At 45.9% G+C, this 19,785-nt stretch overlaps 1 protein-coding gene across 4 annotated transcripts in view; it reads right to left on the bottom strand.

Moving 5' to 3' along the window:
* EXO5 (exonuclease 5) overlaps positions 1–19,570 on the bottom strand; it is a 289,903-nt gene extending 270,333 nt beyond the window's left edge. For all 4 annotated transcript variants that reach the window (XM_063956019.1, XM_063956022.1, XM_063956021.1 and 1 more), the window contains exon 1: positions 19,407–19,570. The gene's annotated coding sequence lies outside the window, so the exon portion shown is untranslated. The remainder of the gene's footprint in view (positions 1–19,406) is intronic.
* Between the last annotated feature and the right edge of the window lie 215 nt (positions 19,571–19,785).

Here is a 19,785-nt window from a genome sequence, read left to right as displayed (position 1 = left end):
TGTGATGAATTTAGATTTTTGCAGTGTTGAAATGAAATGAGCGCCTCTATTTTTTCCTTTTCTGTTCTATTAATTTTGAGAGTAACACATAACTCCCTATAGAGGCGAACGTATACATTTTTTGCACTGTAAAATTCGAGAATTAAGACATTAGTCTGGAATAATATATAAGTGATTGACACAGGCGCAGCAACTTTTTTCTCCATTCTTGGAGAACATACCTTTTGCCAATAGCATCATTTTATTTTTACGTTATATTCACGATTTAATCATAATTTGGTCTGGCAAACAAGAGGATTTTATGAGTCATATGACGCTTATCAATCAAATGGACAATAATATCAAATTCACCTATGATGTGAGTACTGACACAATCCATTATCTGGATGTCCAAATTACAAGAACTGGAACGGGGTTGTCCACATCAATATATCATAAATCCACGGATAAAAATACACTACTCCATGCGAAGAGCTTCCATCCAGAAGCCATGAAAAAAGGTCTTCCCTATTCCCAATTCTTAAGAGCGAAACGGATCTCAAGTAACAGCATGGATGCAGAGAGAGAAATAAATGACATGATGGGAAAATTCCTCCAAAGAGGGTATAGAAGACATGACCTGATTAAAGCCAAAGAAAAGGCTTTGGCGATGCCACGAGAGCAATGTTTGCTTATAAAAACCAAATCACCACGAAAGATAATACCTTTAGTGACCACTTATACGATGGCCAGCACGATCATCAGGAGAAATGCCAACACACTCTGGCCTATCATAAGCTCAGACAAATCTATTCCAGCACTTCATAATAGTGCCCTACTCAAATGTCATCGGCGAGGAAGAAATTTGAAAGACTGGCTTGTTCATTCAGATATAGCTTCACCACAGCGGGAGCTTAGGTCACATTTTCTAAGCAAACCCCCGGGTTCATATAAATGCACGGGTTGCACAACATGCAGATTTTTAGAAACAGGACCTGCAGTGCTTCATCCTCATTCCGGTAAAAAAATTGCCATCAAGCATGTGTTGACATGCACTTCAAGATTTGTAATTTACATTATCAAATGTCCCTGTGGACTAGCATATATAGGTAAAACTGTCTGTACATTTCGGGAACGTGCTGCACAACACAGATCCGCTATCAGAATGGCCCTGGAGGTTAAATCCACTGAACAGCCAGTAGCGCGTCATTTCAAGGAAGCAGGCCATAGTATGGCTACCCTGCGCTACAAGCTAGTCGATCATGTCCCCCCAATGTCAAGAGGGGTTGATCGAAATAAGAAATTATTGCAGTTAGAGGCACGGTGGAATTTGGATATATGATTTTAATACTGTCTCTCCTATGGGCCTCAATGAGAACTTGTCTCTTCTATGTTTCTTATGAATATCTCTGCATTGGTATTGTAAATGACCTTTTTATAAGCTTGTTTTTATAGGCATGTCTTAGATGATCTAAATTAGCTGCATTAATAAACTATAATAGATTAGTTTATTGTGGAATGGTTCTGAATTTAGTTAGCCTGTGCAATGTACCAATGTTTCTATCTGCATGGTAATTGGTCCAGATTTATGAATAATTTGTTCACTGCATTATTCTAATTAGCTCACTGGATAATTTTATGCTGTATACAGTATCAGATCCATGTCTTTGACAGTGTGTGAAGCCGTGCAGCAGCAGAGTCCGTACACTGTTCGGTGTCTTTTGTTATTGTTTTTCCGTTGCCCGTTTGATGGGCCCCTCCTCTCCCGCCCGCCTATTGGTAGACGCGGTTTTGACGCGCTTCCGGTGGGCAGGCTGGTGGTGGGAGGCCCGGAGCACGGAGGTGACCAGTAGTTTTGTTGGTTGCTAGGGGAACAGATTCTCCCGTTGGTTACGGATGGCCGTATGCTATGACGGCACCCGCGACCGGAAGTGGGCGGTGATTGTGATGTGGGTCTGGGCACTGGGATCTATATAAGGTATGTTGTATATGTTATGTTTGTATCCTGACGAAAGGTGGTATTAAAACAGCACCTGAAACGTTGATTATCAAGCTTGTGTAGCTATCTCAATTCTTCTGAAAAATCCGTGGAGTGCCGCCCGTTTTGCTCTCTCTATATATATATATACATACATATATATATATACATATATATATATATATATAAAAACACCAGTTATTTATATAGCCACACATATTCCGCAGTGCTTTAAAGAACCTCAGTGGAACTTTCCCTACCACATGTACACCACACACATTCACATTCACACTTGGGTTAATTTTGTTGGGAGCCAATTAACCTACCAGTATATTTTTAGATTGTGGCTGGAAACCGGAGTGCCCAGAGGAAACCCACGCAAGCACAGGAATAATATACAAACTCCACACAGTTAGGTCCATCGTAGGAATTGAACCCATGACCTCAGTGCTGTGAAGCAGTAATGCTCACCATTACACCGTCTGTGCTGCAGGATTATGTAATACGCCAAGGATTGAAGTTTTGACAGTATTTGCAGCTTCAAATTACTATATCACGGCTGATTATTCAATACCCAATTGTGTACATGCTATTCTTTCTGAAAGTACACATTTCTACTGCAATTGGGATTATAATGAGGATAATAAAAGAAGTACAATTCTAAGCATACTTGCAATTTGCCATCCTTTTTCATTAATGAAGTCTACTATTTTCAGATGATACTGACATAGGAGTTTTGGTCTTAGACAGTATAGCAATAGTTTTATGTTTCATTATTTATAAGGGTAAAGCTAGCACCCGTAAGCTTCTCTTTACAGTACAATGGCTTTTTCCTATGAATTCAGTACATACTGTAGATGCAAATATAATATAACTAAAGCCATTTATGTTAATATTTGGGCAATCTAGCTAAACTAAACTGTGCAGAGCAGCGGTCAACAAGCACAAATGTAGATTATAGGTGATTTGTAGTATTATTCAACTGCTCTCATTATTAGTTTTCTTCTGGTGCTTGTATAAAGTAAGTGCATAGTACAAAATACTTTTATCCTGGAGCACTTCAACAGAAATAATCCATAGAGACGTAACCTTTGCAAACGTTCTCTCCTGCTAAGCTATTCTGAGACCACTGCTTAATTGACCATTGAAAGAGCCCTTGGAATAGGTGTTTTTATGAAAAAGCCCATTATCGGCCTGTTAGACTCCATGTTCTTGTATGCTAATGTGATCCAGAATAAATCAGGACATTATTTCTAAAGATGAGCAAGAACCAAAGAGTGTTTTTTTGTTTTTGCAATGATCCTCTAAGTACAGTAATTACAACACTGTACTGGGTAGAAGGTTAAAATTAACAAAAGGTTTTTTTAAATGAACAGGTTGCTTACATTTTTTATATGATTTGTGTGATATGGTGTGTCTCCTCCTTAAAGAATATTTTGTGGTAAATGTAATAGGCTGCAGCAGATTGGCCATAGGGTCTACAGGGAAGATTCCCGGTGGGCCGGCGCACCCGTGGGGCCTGTTTTGTTTGAGGACATGTGGTCCTTTTTATAGACATAATGAATAAGATGCAAAATAATTTGCATATATGAAAATTACTTTGCCACTTAGCCTGTGATTGCAGATGAGCTAGTGTTTGCTCTGTCTGCCTGCTTGGCTGACATATAAGATTGAGTGAATAGTGATTGGGATACAGTTGGTGTAATAAGCAAGAAAATATATCTTTCTAAAGAATGATATAGTTTCTTAAATTCTGAAGGTGCTCATAATATATAATTTTATTTCTTTTTAACTTCCCCCTTGATGCTGGACATGCCCACTATCTGGAAAGTCTTGGGGGGAGGGTGCTGCTGCCATGGCCCATGGCTAGACCTTACACCTCTGGTGATGCCCATGTGGGGCCACTAGTACAAATTTTTCCAGGGCTGCTTTTTGTTCCCACTCCGCCCCTGGGCTGCAGGGTGCAGGCATTGGCGAGTCTGCCTGATGTTTTAAAGGGGCAGTGTCACAACTGAGGGCCTGAGCTGACGGGAGGCAGCCTCAGTTGTAGGGGCTGAGATGTACCGGAACCTGGGAGGTTGTATCAGACCCCTGGACATGTAAGTAACATGAATAATAACTGCCCGAAGGCGTGACCACGACAACTTGGATAAAAGTCAATGATGTTTATTATGACAACTCCGCAACACAGCAGCAGTAAAAGAAAACGTAAAAGTCAGCAAAGAATAAATACAGTTCCTGGGTACTACAGGATGGCAGGAGCCACAGGGCACTGGTAGTGTGAGATAGTTCTTATGATCTTCTAGATGGAAAGTCCTTACCAGGCCCGACTGTAGCAATGGAGATAACCCAGGATTGTGCCAGCTGGTGTTCCAGGAAAAGCTGGGTTGCTGAAGATAAAACAGCTGCTGTGGATACTGGCTGGAACCAGACTGTTGTTAGCACGGAGTGGATACTGACTGGAACCAGTTAAATAATAAATGAACTTGGGAGCGATGAAATATGAACTGAAATGTAGAACTTGAGAGCGGAGAAATAATAATACCGGTGGAGAGTGGTAAAGTGTAGAAAGGACACCGGCCTTTTAAGGGAAGCTGTACTCTGCTGGAAGCTGAGCTGGAAGCAGGTAATGTTGTAGCTGGAAACAGATGAATCCACAATGGATTGGAGAGTCAGGCTACACCGCAGGTGGAATGCTGGTGCGGGTCTCTATGGTGGAAGTCTTGAGACAGGAGCTGGAACCTGGAAGACAATCACAGGAGAGAGACAAACAGGAACTAGGTTTGACAACCAAAGCACTGACGCCTTCCTTGCTCAGGCACAGTGTATTTATACCTGCAGCAAGGAAGGGATTGGCTAGGCAATTATGCAGATTATCAATACTGAGAACAGATTGGTGGAAATGATCAGCTGACAGAATCCAAGATGGCTGCGCCCATGCAGACACTTGGAGGGAAGTTTGGTTTGTAATCCATGTGGTAATGAAAACAGTAATGGCGGCGCCGGCCACCGGAGACAGGAGGCGCCAGGCTGACAGATGCACATCCAACCACGCGGACACAGCGGAGGCCGCGGCTGACGTAATCGCAAATTCTTCGTGGATAACCATACCCGATCACCCACCTTGAGAGCAGGAACTGCTCGACGCTTCTTATCCGCAAACTTCTTGTACCTGAACGATGCCTTGAGCAGAGCTGATCGTACGCTCTTCCAGATATTGGCAAACTGATGCAAGGTGATATCCACTGCGGGAACAGAAGTTGCTGGAAGCGGTTGGAACTCAGGGACTTTAGGGTGGAATCCAAAGTTAGTGAAGAATGGTGTTGAAGCAGATGAAGAATGATACTGGTTGTTATGACAGAACTCGGCCCAGGGAAGTAATTGAACCCAGTCATCTTGAGAGGAGGACACATAGATGCGGAGGAAGGCCTCCAAGTCCTGATTCACCCTCTCGGTTTGACCATTGGTCTGAGGATGGTAAGCCGTGGAAAACTTTAGCTTGACTTGGAGGACTTGACATAAACTTCGCCAGAATTTGGCTGTGAATTGAACTCCTCGATCTGAGATAATTTCTTCAGGAAGACCGTGGAGTCGGAAGATCTCTTGTATGAATACTTGAGCCAACTTGGAAGCTGACGGAAGACCGGTGAGAGGAATGAAGTGTGCCATCTTGGTGAACCGGTCAACTACCACCCAGATGGTATTGAACTTGTTGCACATGGGTAAGTCTGTAATGAAATCCATCGACAAGTGGGTCCATGGTCGACGGGGAACGGATAGTGGAACCAGTTGCCCCGCAGGCGACTGGCGGGATACTTTATGTTGGGCACACTTTGGGCAAGATGCAATAAACTCCAAGACGTCCTTTTTCAGAGTTGGCCACCAATAGGACCTAGAGATAAACTCCAGGGTTTTTTGGATACCTGTATGTCCGGCAAAACGGGAAGCATGGGCCCAATGCATGAGCTTCTTCCTTAGCATCGGCTTCACAAAACTTTTCCCTGATGGGGGCGTAGAGTCCATCCCTACCGTGGAGAATGCCAACGGATTTATAATAGGATGCTTGTCTGAAGACTCTGACTCATTTTCTTGCTCCCATGAGCGGGAAAGGGCATCGGCCTTGCGATTCTGAGAGCCCGGACAGAACTGGAGTTTAAAGTCGAACCTGGAAAAGAAAAGTGCCCATCTGGCCTGACGAGGGTTGAGACATTGTGCGCCCTTCAGGTATAAAAGGTTCTTGTGGTCTGTAAGTATGGTGATTGAATGAGAAGCTCCCTCCAACAGATACCTCCACTCTTCTAGAGCGAGCTTGATGGCTAGTAACTCCTGGTCGCCAATGGCATAGTTGCGCTCAGCTGGGGAGAACTTCCGGGAGAAGAAACTGCAAGGGTGTAAATGGCCATCTTTAGCCCTCTGAGATAACACCGCTCCTACTCCAACGGAGGAGGCATCCACCTCTAAGATGAAAGGAGAGTCGATGTCAGGCTGTTTCAGAACAGGCGCAGAGATGAACCTTTGTTTTAAAAGATGAAATGCTTGCATGGCTTCTTCAGACCACTTGGACGGGTTAGCACCCTTCTTAGTGAAAGCAGTAATAGGCGCCACAATGGTGGAAAAGTCTCGTATAAACTTTCGGTAATAGTTGGCGAACCCTAAGAACCTCTGGACCCCTTTGAGGGTTAAGGGTACCGGCCAATTTTGGATTGCTTGTAGTTTCTCAGGATCCATCTCTAGTCCGGAACCGGACACAATGTACCCTAGAAACGGAATGGACTTGACTTCAAAGACGCATTTTTCTAATTTGCAATAGAGATGATTGACACGGAGACGGGACAGAACCTCTTTAACCCAAAAACGATGTTCCTCTAAATCGTTGGCAAAAATGAGGATATCGTCTAGATAGACCACGACATGACGGTATAGAATGTCTCTGAAGATCTCATTGACAAAATGCTGGAAGACAGCTGGAGCATTGCTCAATCCGAAGGGCATGACGAGGTACTCATAATGTCCGTCACGGGTGTTAAAGGCGGTCTTCCACTCGTCACCCTCACGGATCCGGATGAGATTGTATGCACCTCGCAAGTCCAGCTTTGTAAAGATGGTAGCTCCGCTAACTCTGTCAAAGAGCTCAGTAATCAGGGGTAAAGGATAACGGTTCTTGATGGTAATGTCGTTCAAACCTCTGTAGTCGATGCACGGCCGCAGACCACCATCTTTCTTTTTTACAAAAAAGAAGCCTGCGCCGGCTGGAGAAGAAGAAGGTCGAATGAACCCCTTTGCTAGGTTCTCTTTAATATATTCCTCCATAGAATGCGTCTCAGGCAGAGACAACGGATAAGTTCGGCCTCGAGGTGGAACCTTCCCTGGAACGAGATCAATCGGACAGTCCCATTCTCTATGAGGAGGAAGGATATCAGCAGAAGCTTTACTGAACACATCCGTGAAATCTTGATATGGAGGAGGTGGAACATCAGACGACCTGGGGGAGGAAGAACAGACAGGCAATACTTTAAACAAACATGTCTCAGCACAGGAGGAACCCCATGCCAGGATTTGCGTAGTCGTCCAATCAATTGTAGGATTGTGAAGACGGAGCCATGGAAGGCCCAGGACCACAGGATGTGTGGCTCTTGGAATCACTAAAAAAGAAATAAGTTCGGAATGAAGAACTCCCACTCTCAGACGAACTGGTAGAGTCCTTAAAGAAATAACTGCATCAAAAATTTTGCTGCCATCCACGGCAGTTAAAGAAATGGACGAAGGAAGTCTCTCGGTGGGTAGGGACCACCGTTTAACATAGGCTTCGGTAATAAAGTTCCCAGCTGCTCCGGAATCAAGGAGGGCAATGACGTTCCGATAACGTTGAGCAACTTGAAGCGAGACTGGGAGATTACAATCTTGAGGAGATGGAGAGGAGATCATTACTCCTAGCCGGCCCTCTCCTTGGCGAGCTAGGATTTGGAGTTTCCCGGACGTTTGGGACAGGCATTAATGGTGTGAGACGGAGCTGCACAATAGAGACAGAGAAACTCGGAGAGACGTCTTCGGCGCTCAGCAGGAGTTAAACGGGAACGGCCAAGTTGCATGGGCTCATCTTTAGATGGTGACAGTTGACGAGGAGGAGGAGCAGAAGATTTTGGAGCAGATGATCTTCCACGCTCAGTTGCTCTCTCTCTGAAACGTAAATCAACTTTCGTGCAGAGTGAGATTAGCTCATCTAACTTAGAAGGTAAGTCTCTGGTAGCTAACTCATCTTTAATACGCTCAGATAAGCCATGCCAGAATGCAGCATACAGGGCCTCGTCGTTCCATGCCAGTTCGGATGCCAGGATCTGGAACTGTATCAGATATTGTCCTACAGTACGTGACCCCTGGCGTAAACGGAGAATCTCGGATGAAGCTGAGGTTACCCGGCCTGGCTCGTCGAAGATGCGCCTGAATGTTGACACGAAGGCAGTGTAGGAAGATAACAGGGTGTCGGACCTCTCCCATAACGGTGATGCCCAATCAAGGGCTGAGCCACTGAGAAGAGAAATAATGTAGGCAATTTTTGTACGGTCACTGGGAAAATTGCCAGGTTGTAGCTCAAACTGAATCTCACACTGGTTGAGAAATCCCCTGCAGAATCTTGGAGATCCGTCAAATTTTGCTGGCGTTGGAAGATGAAGACGTGGAGCAGAAATGGGTAAGGTGGGTGGGGTTATAGCTGGAGTCACTGTGGTTGACGCACCAGACGCGCCTGATCCACGGAGAGTTGTCTGAATCCCATCCAGCCGAGTAGAGAGATCCTGGAGACAGCGGATGATGTGGCCCTGTGCAGCCTCCTGATGTTCTAGTCGGGCTGCCAGTTCTTGCACCGGCCTGGCCGCTTGATCCTGGTCTCCGGCTGGATTCATTAGGTCAGTGCTTACTGTCACAACTGAGGGCCTGAGCTGACGGGAGGCAGCCTCAGTTGTAGGGGCTGAGATGTACCGGAACCTGGGAGGTTGTATCAGACCCCTGGACATGTAAGTAACATGAATAATAACTGCCCGAAGGCGTGACCACGACAACTTGGATAAAAGTCAATGATGTTTATTATGACAACTCCGCAACACAGCAGCAGTAAAAGAAGTCAGCAAAGAATAAATACAGTTCCTGGGTACTACAGGATGGCAGGAGCCACAGGGCACTGGTAGTGTGAGATAGTTCTTATGATCTTCTAGATGGAAAGTCCTTACCAGGCCCGACTGTAGCAATGGAGATAACCCAGGATTGTGCCAGCTGGTGTTCCAGGAAAAGCTGGGTTGCTGAAGATAAAACAGCTGCTGTGGATACTGGCTGGAACCAGACTGTTGTTAGCACGGAGTGGATACTGGCTGGAACCAGTTAAATAATAAATGAACTTGGGAGCGATGAAATATGAACTGAAATGTAGAACTTGAGAGCGGAGAAATAATAATACCGGTGGAGAGTGGTAAAGTGTAGAAAGGACACCGGCCCTTTAAGGGAAGCTGTACTCTGCTGGAAGCTGAGCTGGAAGCAGGTAATGTTGTAGCTGGAAACAGATGAATCCACAATGGATTGGAGAGTCAGGCTACACCGCAGGTGGAATGCTGGTGCGGGTCTCTATGGTGGAAGTCTTGAGACAGGAGCTGGAACCTGGAAGACAATCACAGGAGAGAGACAAACAGGAACTAGGTTTGACAACCAAAGCACTGACGCCTTCCTTGCTCAGGCACAGTGTATTTATACCTGCAGCAAGGAAGGGATTGGCTAGGCAATTATGCAGATTATCAATACTGAGAACAGATTGGTGGAAATGATCAGCTGACAGAATCCAAGATGGCTGCGCCCATGCAGACACTTGGAGGGAAGTTTGGTTTGTAATCCATGTGGTAATGAAAACAGTAATGGCGGCGCCGGCCACCGGAGACAGGAGGCGCCAGGCTGACAGATGCACATCCAACCACGCGGACACAGCGGAGGCCGCGGCTGACGTAATCGCCACTCAGACACTCTGCATGCAGAAGTTCAGGGACGGCGGCGGAGGCCGCGGGAGACGCCATGCCAGGTGTAATATGGCGTTTACTGTGACAGCGTCCCAGAGTGACAGGAGAGGATACAGGAATGTACACATCAGGATAACAGATGGGATCCGGTCCTGGAGCGCTGAGCCAGCCTTAGGAGGCATCTGATGGGTAAGAAATGGCGTCCAGATACCCGGATCGTGACAGGCAGTCATTTAAAAGGGATCGGTATGTGATCCCATCGGCCAGGATGCTAAATGTCAGTATACCGACATCGGCATCTTGGGAGCTAGAATGGGGACGAGCACAACTAAGCCCCCTTGTGGGCTCGCTGCACTTGCCACGCTGCGGGCTCGGTGGCGAGCATTCTATTCTCCCTCTATGGTTGTCGTGGACACCCATAGAGGGGGAATCACCTAGATCGCCGGTATACCGGCGGCGGTATAGAACCCCCGTCGGGATCCCAGCATCGGTATTGAGACAGCCGGGATCCCGATGGCTGGTATGTTAACCGCATACAATTTTAAAGGCAAAACCAGCCTGTAACTGATATAGGTATGGTGTGTTAGTTAAGATCCCCTTGGAATACTTGTTTTTATAGACCAAGAGGTCTGTACTGCGCTGCAAATACATTTTAGTGTGTAACAATAGAAAATAAGTAATTATATAGCAATGCTGTAATGATTTTTTTTTAAATTTAGCTAGCAACAGTATATGGTGCATATGTATTCTGCAGTGCTTTACAAAGAATGTAGTCATTTACATCAGTTCTTGACCCAGTGGAACTACAATCTTCAGTATATCCATTACCACATGTACACACATAGATGTCAGAATCCAAGTAGCATACCCGTATGTTTTTGGTTTATGGGAGGTAACTGGAGATGAAAACACATGGAAACACAGGAAGACATAAAAACTCCACACAGGTAGGGCCCAAGACCTGAGCGGTAGTACACATAGGGGGACATTTACTAAGCAGTGATAAGAGCAGAGAAGAGAAGTGAGCCAGTGGAAAAGTTGCCCCATCAGCAGCTCTGTATAATTTTGTAGTATGCAAATTATAGATGTTACTTCAGTGCTGATTGGTTTCCATGGGCAACTTCTCCACTGGCTCACTTCTCCGCTCTTATCACTGCTTAGTAAATGTCCCCCATAATAGTTTGCATATTAAGAATAAGCAGCTATTTGTGGTTAATATGTTAGAAGAGTCAGAGGTTCAATTTAAAAATGATTTGCGATAAATGTAAATAATTTGAAACAATTCTGATAAGTTGCCATGGTGACATCTGATGATCAGCAGAGTGGCAGTTAGAGATGAAGAGTTCACAGGTGTTAAGGCCCGTACACACTGGTCGATATATCGGCCGTTCTCCTGAACGTCCGATATATCGCGGGACCGTCGGTCAGTGTGTACGGCCAATACGTCTGTGAACTCCGTCGTTCACAGACGTATCGCGTCGGCCGCGCAGCACAGCCGACGGCCAATATATCTACCGATATATTGGCGCGTCGCTGTGTGTGTACGGGGCGGACGGCCGACCGCCAGTACACGTGCTGTGGCGGCCGGCGGTGATTGACAGGTGAACTTGGCCGGCGTGTGTACACGCCCGCCCAGTTCATGACGTCAGTCCCCGACGGATCGAGCAGTGTGTATGCTGAACACACTGCTCGATCTATCCATAGATATATCTGCAGATCAATTGATCTGCAGATATATCTGTTAGTGTGTACCCACATTTAGATGGAAGGATCTAGGGATCGACGATAATCTACCGCCTTGCGAAATCTCACAACAGCAATCAGGTCTGAATGAGGCCCTTAGCTAGCTGACAGCAGAGAGCAGAACAAACACGTGACAGCTCAACTTCAAACATGGTACATCTAGGAAACAGAGTGGCACTGCAGTGGAAGATAGGATGGCAGTTTAATAAACTCTACGACCCCATAGAAAGTAACCAAAAATGTTTTCATTAATTAGGAACTAGATAAGAAGGAAGGAAGGACTGCTTAGTAATTTAATTTAATTTAATTCCAAAAATGTTAATCAAGGGGGGCATTGGGGATCAGTAATGAACGAACATTCTTCTTCTTTAATGAATTTGAACGTGTCTCATGTTTTGCCCACATGATAAACTTGCTGTTTCTGAATTTATTTTTTTTTTTAAATACTGTCTGTGGCCCAAAAATATTTGCATATACAAGTTTGCAGCTGATGCAAGAACAGTTCCATTTCCCATGCCACCAACTGAAGCAAGAAGTAGTGACCAGGTTTAATTGCACCCTTTATATGCTTCAGTGAATAGAAGAACAACAAGCCATCAAAACCCAGGGCCGGATTAACAATGGGGCGGATGGAGCTGCAGCTCCAGGCCCCCCATTGGAAATAGGCCCACAGGACCTCAAATCGAGCTGCAGAAGTCCCAAGCACTCCACGCACGGCATGTCTCAAACTCTGCAGGGTCTGACTTTGTCCTCATTGTCGAATCCTCCTGAGTCTCTCCGCCCCGGAGCCCGGCCCACATCCTAAGCTGTGCCCCCGGTCCCGCCTTTAGCTCCGCCCCCTCTTTCGGCAACAGTTATGGCTCCCACCACATTCATACTCGCGCTGGGCTGCTGGCAAATTGTGTGTGTGTGTGTGTGTGTGTGTGTGTGTGTCCGTCCGGCTCCAGGTCTGTAGCTCCGCCCGCCATCATCGGGGGTGTGGCCAATGCAAGGTCAGCTGGTGACTGGTCAGGGACAAGCTGTATCCTCAGCATAGCAGCTGCTGTGCTGCGCCCAATGCACTGCCCTGCTGTAACGCTGAGGAGATTCCTGATCTGTGCAGGAACTCCTCAGCAGTGTCTGCTGTGTTCCTGTTGGCTGAGTGACACATCACTCTCAGTCATTCAGCCAATTCTCACCCCCACACACTGACTGCCCGGACAGGAGGCTGAAGGATGAATTTGCAGGCAGCTGTTAAACATAAACAAAGGTAAAATGGTAAGTAGAGTGTCAGTGTGTCAGACACACACTATTATGCAGTATTTGTATAGTCTGTATAGGGCATGGGTCTTCAACCTGTGGCCCTCCAGCTGCTGCGGAACTACACATCCCACCATGCCCTGCCACAGTTTTGCTATTAAGGCATGGTAAAACTGAGGCAGGGCATGCTGGGATGTGTAGTTCCGCAGCAGCTGGAGGGCCACAGGTTGAAGACCTATGGTATAGGGTAATCACTTTTATAAGTGTGACCTCCCCTCTCCCTGAAGCCTACAGTACATTTGCCTTATATCTCTGTCCTCTGGATGTAGCAGCCCCTCCTTTATCCCCATCCCTGCTAGCTGCCTTTTCTGCAGTATGTATAGGTATATATACTATGCATACACAGGGCCGACCCGACACACTGTACTGTATGCGGCCGCGTAGAGCACCAGACAGTAGAGGGCGCTGTTACAGACAGATCACCATACCCGCAGGCATTGTACAGTGACACATATATAGAATGTGATAATAACATGACAAGGCAGCAGCCGCAGCCTGGGGAATCCCAGAACCGAGTATGCGCTTTCCTACTGGCGCCGTTAGCACATGTGGGAGCCATGACACATACGGGACCCTGCAGCACATGTACAGTATGACTGCTTTCCATAACTTGTACCGCTGTCTAGCTCTGTGTATGTGACAGTCGGACATACTTGCCTACCTGACCCTCTCCATGAGGGAGAAAATGCTCTGTTCCTGGACTTTCCTGGTAATGTATGATTGCCATCACCTGTGGTGAGCTAGTTAATTGATAAGAAAGGTGTTTCACCACAGGTGATGGCAATCATACATTACCAGGAAAGTCCAGGAACAGAGCATTTTCTCCCTCATGGAGAGGGTCAGGTAGGCAAGTATGCAGTCGGACCAGGGGGTGTAGCAGAGCTGGCTCAGCTTCAGCAGCTATTATACGGTAATCCCGCCGTCGTACTCACTTCCCTGCTTTCCAGGCCTCTTTCTCGCCACCAGCCAATAGCAGAGCCGCCTGCAGCAGGAGAAGCTGCTAGTGTACAGAATACCCTCCCACCTGCGGTGACTCTCACTGACAGCTGACAAGCCGCAGGTACTGGATCTGCTGACTGCTGTCTATCTCAGGTTATATATAATGTACAGTATAGGCTGTTGCTGCTGCTCAGTAATAATGTCCCAGGTCTGTGTGACTACAGTATGAATAACTATGCAGAGTAAAATGCAAACCCTCCAACGGGTGTGGTATGAGTGACCTGCGGTCGCCACGGGTGCTATTCCCACTCTATGGATGTCGTGGACACCCACGGGTGGGAATAGTCCCTGTTGGTCGGCATGCCGACCGTTGGGACTGTAAGAGTGTGGGATGTAGGGGGAGGTGTTGTGACCGGCGGTCTCCTGACCACCGGTCACATAACTACATCCCCCTCCAATAGGACCCTTTTCTTCAGTGTGCCCCTGGTCCCTGTATAATGTGTGTGTGTGTGTGTGTGTGTGTGTGTGTGTGCCCCTGGTCCCTGTATAATGTGTGTGTGTGTGTGTGTGTGTGTGTGTGCCCCTGGTCCCTGTATAATGTGTGTGTGTGTGTGTGTGTGTGTGTCCCTGGTCCCTGTATAATGTGTGTGTGTGTGCCCCTGGTCCCTGTATAATGTGTGTGTGTGTGTGCCCCTGGTCCCTGTATAATGTGTGTGTGTGTGTGTGTGCCCCTGGTCCCTGTATAATGTGTGTGTGTGTGTGTGTGTGTGCCCCTGGTCCCTGTATAATGTGTGTGTGTGTGTGTGTGTGTCAGTTTGCTCCTGGTCCCTGTATAATGTGTGTGTGTCAGTGTGCCCCTGGTCCCTGTATAGTGTGTGTTAGTGTGCCCTGGTCCCTGTATAATGTGTGTGTATGTGTGTGTCTCAGTGTGCTCCTGGTCCCTGTATAATGTGTGTGTGTCAGTGTGCCCCTGGTCCCTGTATAGTGTGTTTTAGTGTGCCCTGGTCCCTGTATAATGTGTGTGTGTGTGTGTGTGTGTGTGTGCGTGTGTGTGTGTGTGTGTCAGTTTGCTCCTGGTCCCTGTATAATGTGTGTGAGTGTGCCCCTGGTCCCTGTATAATGTGTGTGTGTGTGTGTGTGTGTGTGTGTCAGTTTGCTCCTGGTCCCTGTATAATGTGTGTGTGTGTCAGTGTGCCCCTGGTCCCTGTATAGTTTGTGTGTGTGTGTTAGTGTGCCCTGGTCCCTGTATAATGTGTGTGTGTGTGTGTGTGTGTGTGTGTGTGTGTGTCAGTGTGCTCCTGGTCCCTGTATAATGTGTGTGTGTCAGTGTGCCCCTGGTCCCTGTATAGTGTGTGTTTGTGTGTGTGTGTTAGTGTGCCCTGGTCCCTGTATAACGTGTGTGTGTCAGTTTGCTCCTGGTCCCTGTATTGTGTGTGTGTGTGTGTGTGTGTGTGTGTGTTAGTGTGCCCTGGTCCCTGTATAATGTGTGTGTATGTGTGTGTCTCAGTGTGCTCCTGGTCCCTGTATAATGTGTGTGTGTCAGTGTGCCCCTGGTCCCTGTATAATGTGTGTGTGTGTGTGTGTGTGTGTCAGTTTGCTCCTGGTCCCTGTATAATGTGTGTGTGTCAGTGTGCCCCTGGTCCCTGTATAGTTTGTGTGTGTGTGTTAGTGTGCCCTGGTCCCTGTATAATGTATGTGTGTGTGTGTGTGTGTGTGTCAGTGTGCTCCTGGTCCCTGTATAATGTGTGTGTGTCGGTGTGCCCCTGGTCCCTGTATAGTGTGTGTTAGTGTGCCCTGGTCCCTGTATAATGTGTGTGTATGTGTGTGTCTCAGTGTGCTCCTGGTCCCTGTATAATGTGTGTGTGTGTGTGTGTGTGTGTGTGTGTCAGTGTGCTCCTGGTCCCTGTATAATGTGTGTGTCAGTGTGCTCCTGGTCCCTGTATAATGTGTGCGTTCACCTCTACACTCTGTCCCTACAGATGTGTCTGCTTGTAACTTTGCTGCTTCATGCAGCTTATCTTGTTGCTGCCACACAGCGTAGCGCCCGCAGTACAATAGCCAGCAGTCATGTGTGTTTACGATGGACCCAGCAGTGAGATCTCCGGGTAGCGGGAATATAGCCTCCCGCTACCCACATTAATGTAGTGCTGCTTGCTCCCCCTTCCAGGTGTGGGGTGCTCCACGTGGTATCCGGACTCCAGGTCGACACACCTTAGGTCGACACCAATTGGATTGACATGGACAAAAGGTCGACATGAACAAGGTCGACATGCGTTTTTAAAAAAACCAAACAATTTTTTACATTTTTTCATACTTTACGATCCACGTGGACTACGATTGGAAACGGTAACCTGTGCCGAGCGCACTGTCAATGCCGACCTAAGGTGTGTCAACCAATTGGTGTCGACCTAAGGTGTGTCGACCTTTTTGGTGTCGACCTGGAGTTCCAGACCCGCTCCACGCTACCCGCAGCATCGTTGTGCTTACTTTCAGTTTGTTTTGCGGGTGCGTGTGTACGCATGCCCGCAACAGTACTTTCTACCGCAGCTTATAGGGCAAGCTGTATAAGGGCACATCTGTATATCCCGAAACCCTCACTCCTATCGCTTTTCCCTGCATCCCGATACCCTCATCCCTACAAAAAATAGGCCCTTCATAAATTGCAGCTCCAGGCCCATATGGACCTTAATCTGGCACTGTCAAAACCTACATAAGAAGCTATAACATAGTGAGAGGAGGGGGAATGAACCTTACATCTGCCCACTGGAGAATACTCTGTTTTATGCAAGCTACTGAAAAAATAACATTTGAAGTAGCAACTGCTGTCATGAAATGTGGAAAAAGACTCATGTTCATAAAAATTAACTACAAATTCGATGAGGAAGATCTTTCCTGCCCAATGCAACAAAGTACAGAGACTTCTGTAATGGTGGATTTTGGTGTTTTCTATTTTTAGGCAGTAAACTTTACCTTTATTAGAGGTGATGTTTTTTTCTATGCAAAATACACCATCCCCAATGCACCCCAAAATGCAGCCCCTTATAAAAGAAAAGTGGTAGAAGATGGAATTGTTATTGAGCTCTCCAATCCACTTTTATGTTGGATATTAAAAACTAGGACTATGCACAGTTTAACAAATTAAGCACTTTAGCAACAGAGACTACCACTTTTGTGGCTAAAGTGCTTGGTTTGTTTGGGCCCCCACAAACCAATTTTTTGGAAGGACTACCTTCCAATTTTTTGGAAGGATCACTAATGAGGATGATGATGAGGGTGTTAATTACATTATAATTTTGTAAAATCAATTTCATGAACTCGCCACAAATGATGTAACACAGAAGAGGTGCCTAGATGGTTAACCTACCTCTACTAACCTTGGCCACACAAATGGAGCAGATGCCTTTACAAACATTGTCAGGATTTTGATAAAAATTATCCCACACCCAAGAGGTTGCTTTTTTGGTCATATGCCCAGGTATCACAATGGCTTTCTATTTTATCATTGGCAAGAACTGCAACCACTGGTGGCTGACTTACAGTACACAAACAACATTAATAGGCTAGGAAGTGTGTTAATGTAAATGTGATGAAATATTAATATGAATTACGGAGATAGACCGGAGACCCATCAGCTGATGTTACTCCCTCTCTCTGCTTGTTTTCAAGAGGTAAATTGGTTTAATTCTCCCAGCATCTCTGCATCTGTTATGTGCCTTTTCTGCTAAACACTGTTAGGTAAATTGGACTTTATATTAGTAGCTCTCAGTCTGTTGCTATGCAGGAAATCATTGTGTATTAGTGGGGGTGTACTGGTCTTTCTATGTTCACACTTTGTTATAAACCTTTTGCATTGGGTGGAGTTTTCTGAGGTTTGGGGCTTCCAATTAGGCCTCTGCACAGGTCTGCATGTTCTATTTAATCAGGATAGTCTAGGCTGTGAAGTATGTTAAGGCCCGTACACACTGGTCGATATATCGGCCGTTCTCTTGAACGGCCGATATATCGCGGGACCGTCAGCCAGTGTGTACGGCCGATACGTCTGTGAACTCCGTCGTTCACAGACGTATCGCGTCGGCCGCGCAGCACAGCCGACGGCCAATATATCTACCGATATATTGGCGCGTCGCTGTGTGTGTACGGGTCGGTCGGCCGACAGCCCCGTACACATGCTGCGGCGGCCGGCGGTAATTGACAGCTGAACTGGGCGGGCGTGTGTACACGCCCGCCCAGTTCATGACGTCAGTCCCCGATGGATCGGGCAGTGTGCATGCACAGCACACTGCCCGATCCGTCCATAGATATATCTGCAGATCAATTGATCTGTAGATATATCTATTAGTGTGTACCCACCTTTAGTGTAAAGTGTGATTAAATATTAATATGAATTACGAAGATAGACCGGAGATAAACAGGAAAAAAACAGGACAACACACTTACTTCTATGTCTCCACCAAACAGACTGCTATAAACATACAACAGTGAGTTAACTAATTCACCACCTCCAACACCTGCTGAATGCACAACATGGAAACCCTTTGCAAAACTCCCTGTCTGGAAATCTTAATGATCACAACCACTGTTTTCTATTCTTCAAAATATCACTATCTACTGTGTCTCTATTTCAGGTTGCCATTATTCTGGACAAAGTCCTGTCTGTACTGTCTTTGCTTTTAGTACACCTGTTTTCAACATTTGTTATATTTTTTTGTTAATATTTACTCCCACTCCATTCTCACAACTTTCCTCTGATCACCACTAATGTACTGTGCTGAAGCTATGGCTCCTAGACCCTCTCCCATACCATGAAGGAAAGAGGTTGAAGAACTGCGCTATTCCTGCACACAACTCCCTCTAGCTGGTTGCTGCTATATTACACTATGTGGGTATACTATAGGATCCCACTCTAAGACGAGACATGTATATGGATGTAGTGTATAGCGCACCCCTAGCTAGGATTAATTTAATATCAATATATAATATTCACAATAAGACAGAAATCTGATTAAAATCACAATTTATTGATGAGTATAAATGGAAGTAAAAAGGACCAAATGGGTATTAAATAAAAAAAAATATATATATATATATATAGCTGTGTGTTACTGTTAGTTATACCAACTCTCTAGTACCGGTACACATGACAAACATTAACATGACAATACGTGAAGCACATAGACAATCATATAGATGGCTTGTGGGCACACTGAATAGCGTTTTACCCCACAAGTGATATATATGAATAATCACTGCTGATGATTTCACAGTCTCTGCCTGGAGGAAAATATTTCCGTTTCTTTAATGAATTATATGCAGTGTCTGAATATTGTCCTTTGAAGAAAGATACATTTCTGTAATATCAGGGCTTATTTCTTCACTGCATCAATTGCATCGGGTTAACAGTCTCTTTTAATTAATGATCTTCCCTATTAGCTTGCAGGGATTCCCGTTTTGTCTGAGGTGTATATTTTGCCTACCTCCAATCCTGCTGCTTTTGTGGGGGGATCCTCCGTTGGTGTTGTGGTGAGATGAACTATAGTCTGCCGGCAGACTTCCATCGCTCCGTGTCCTCGTTCGTGCGGTCACTGGAGCGGGATCGATAGCTCTGCAATCAACGCGTTTCGCCTGGCAATAGGCTTCCTCAGGATGGCTGCATAGTCGATCTGTAGTTCCTCACTCTCTTTATTTGCTGCGGCCGCGTCCTTGCACTTCCGCCATCTAACAAGATGGATCTCTCTGCATTCTTGCCCTTACATCATTACACTCGTTTCTACATGTTTTCCCAATTTTAAAGTGTATTACATATATCACACTGGACAACATGAAGACAAATACAAACAAGTTCTAAGTTTTATA

The sequence above is a fragment of the Pseudophryne corroboree genome, chromosome 2, assembly GCF_028390025.1.
Source record: "Pseudophryne corroboree isolate aPseCor3 chromosome 2, aPseCor3.hap2, whole genome shotgun sequence".
Lineage (NCBI taxonomy): Eukaryota > Metazoa > Chordata > Amphibia > Anura > Myobatrachidae > Pseudophryne > Pseudophryne corroboree.
Note: the sequence above shows the minus strand (reverse complement) of the source record. Positions and strands in the feature narration are given on the sequence as shown.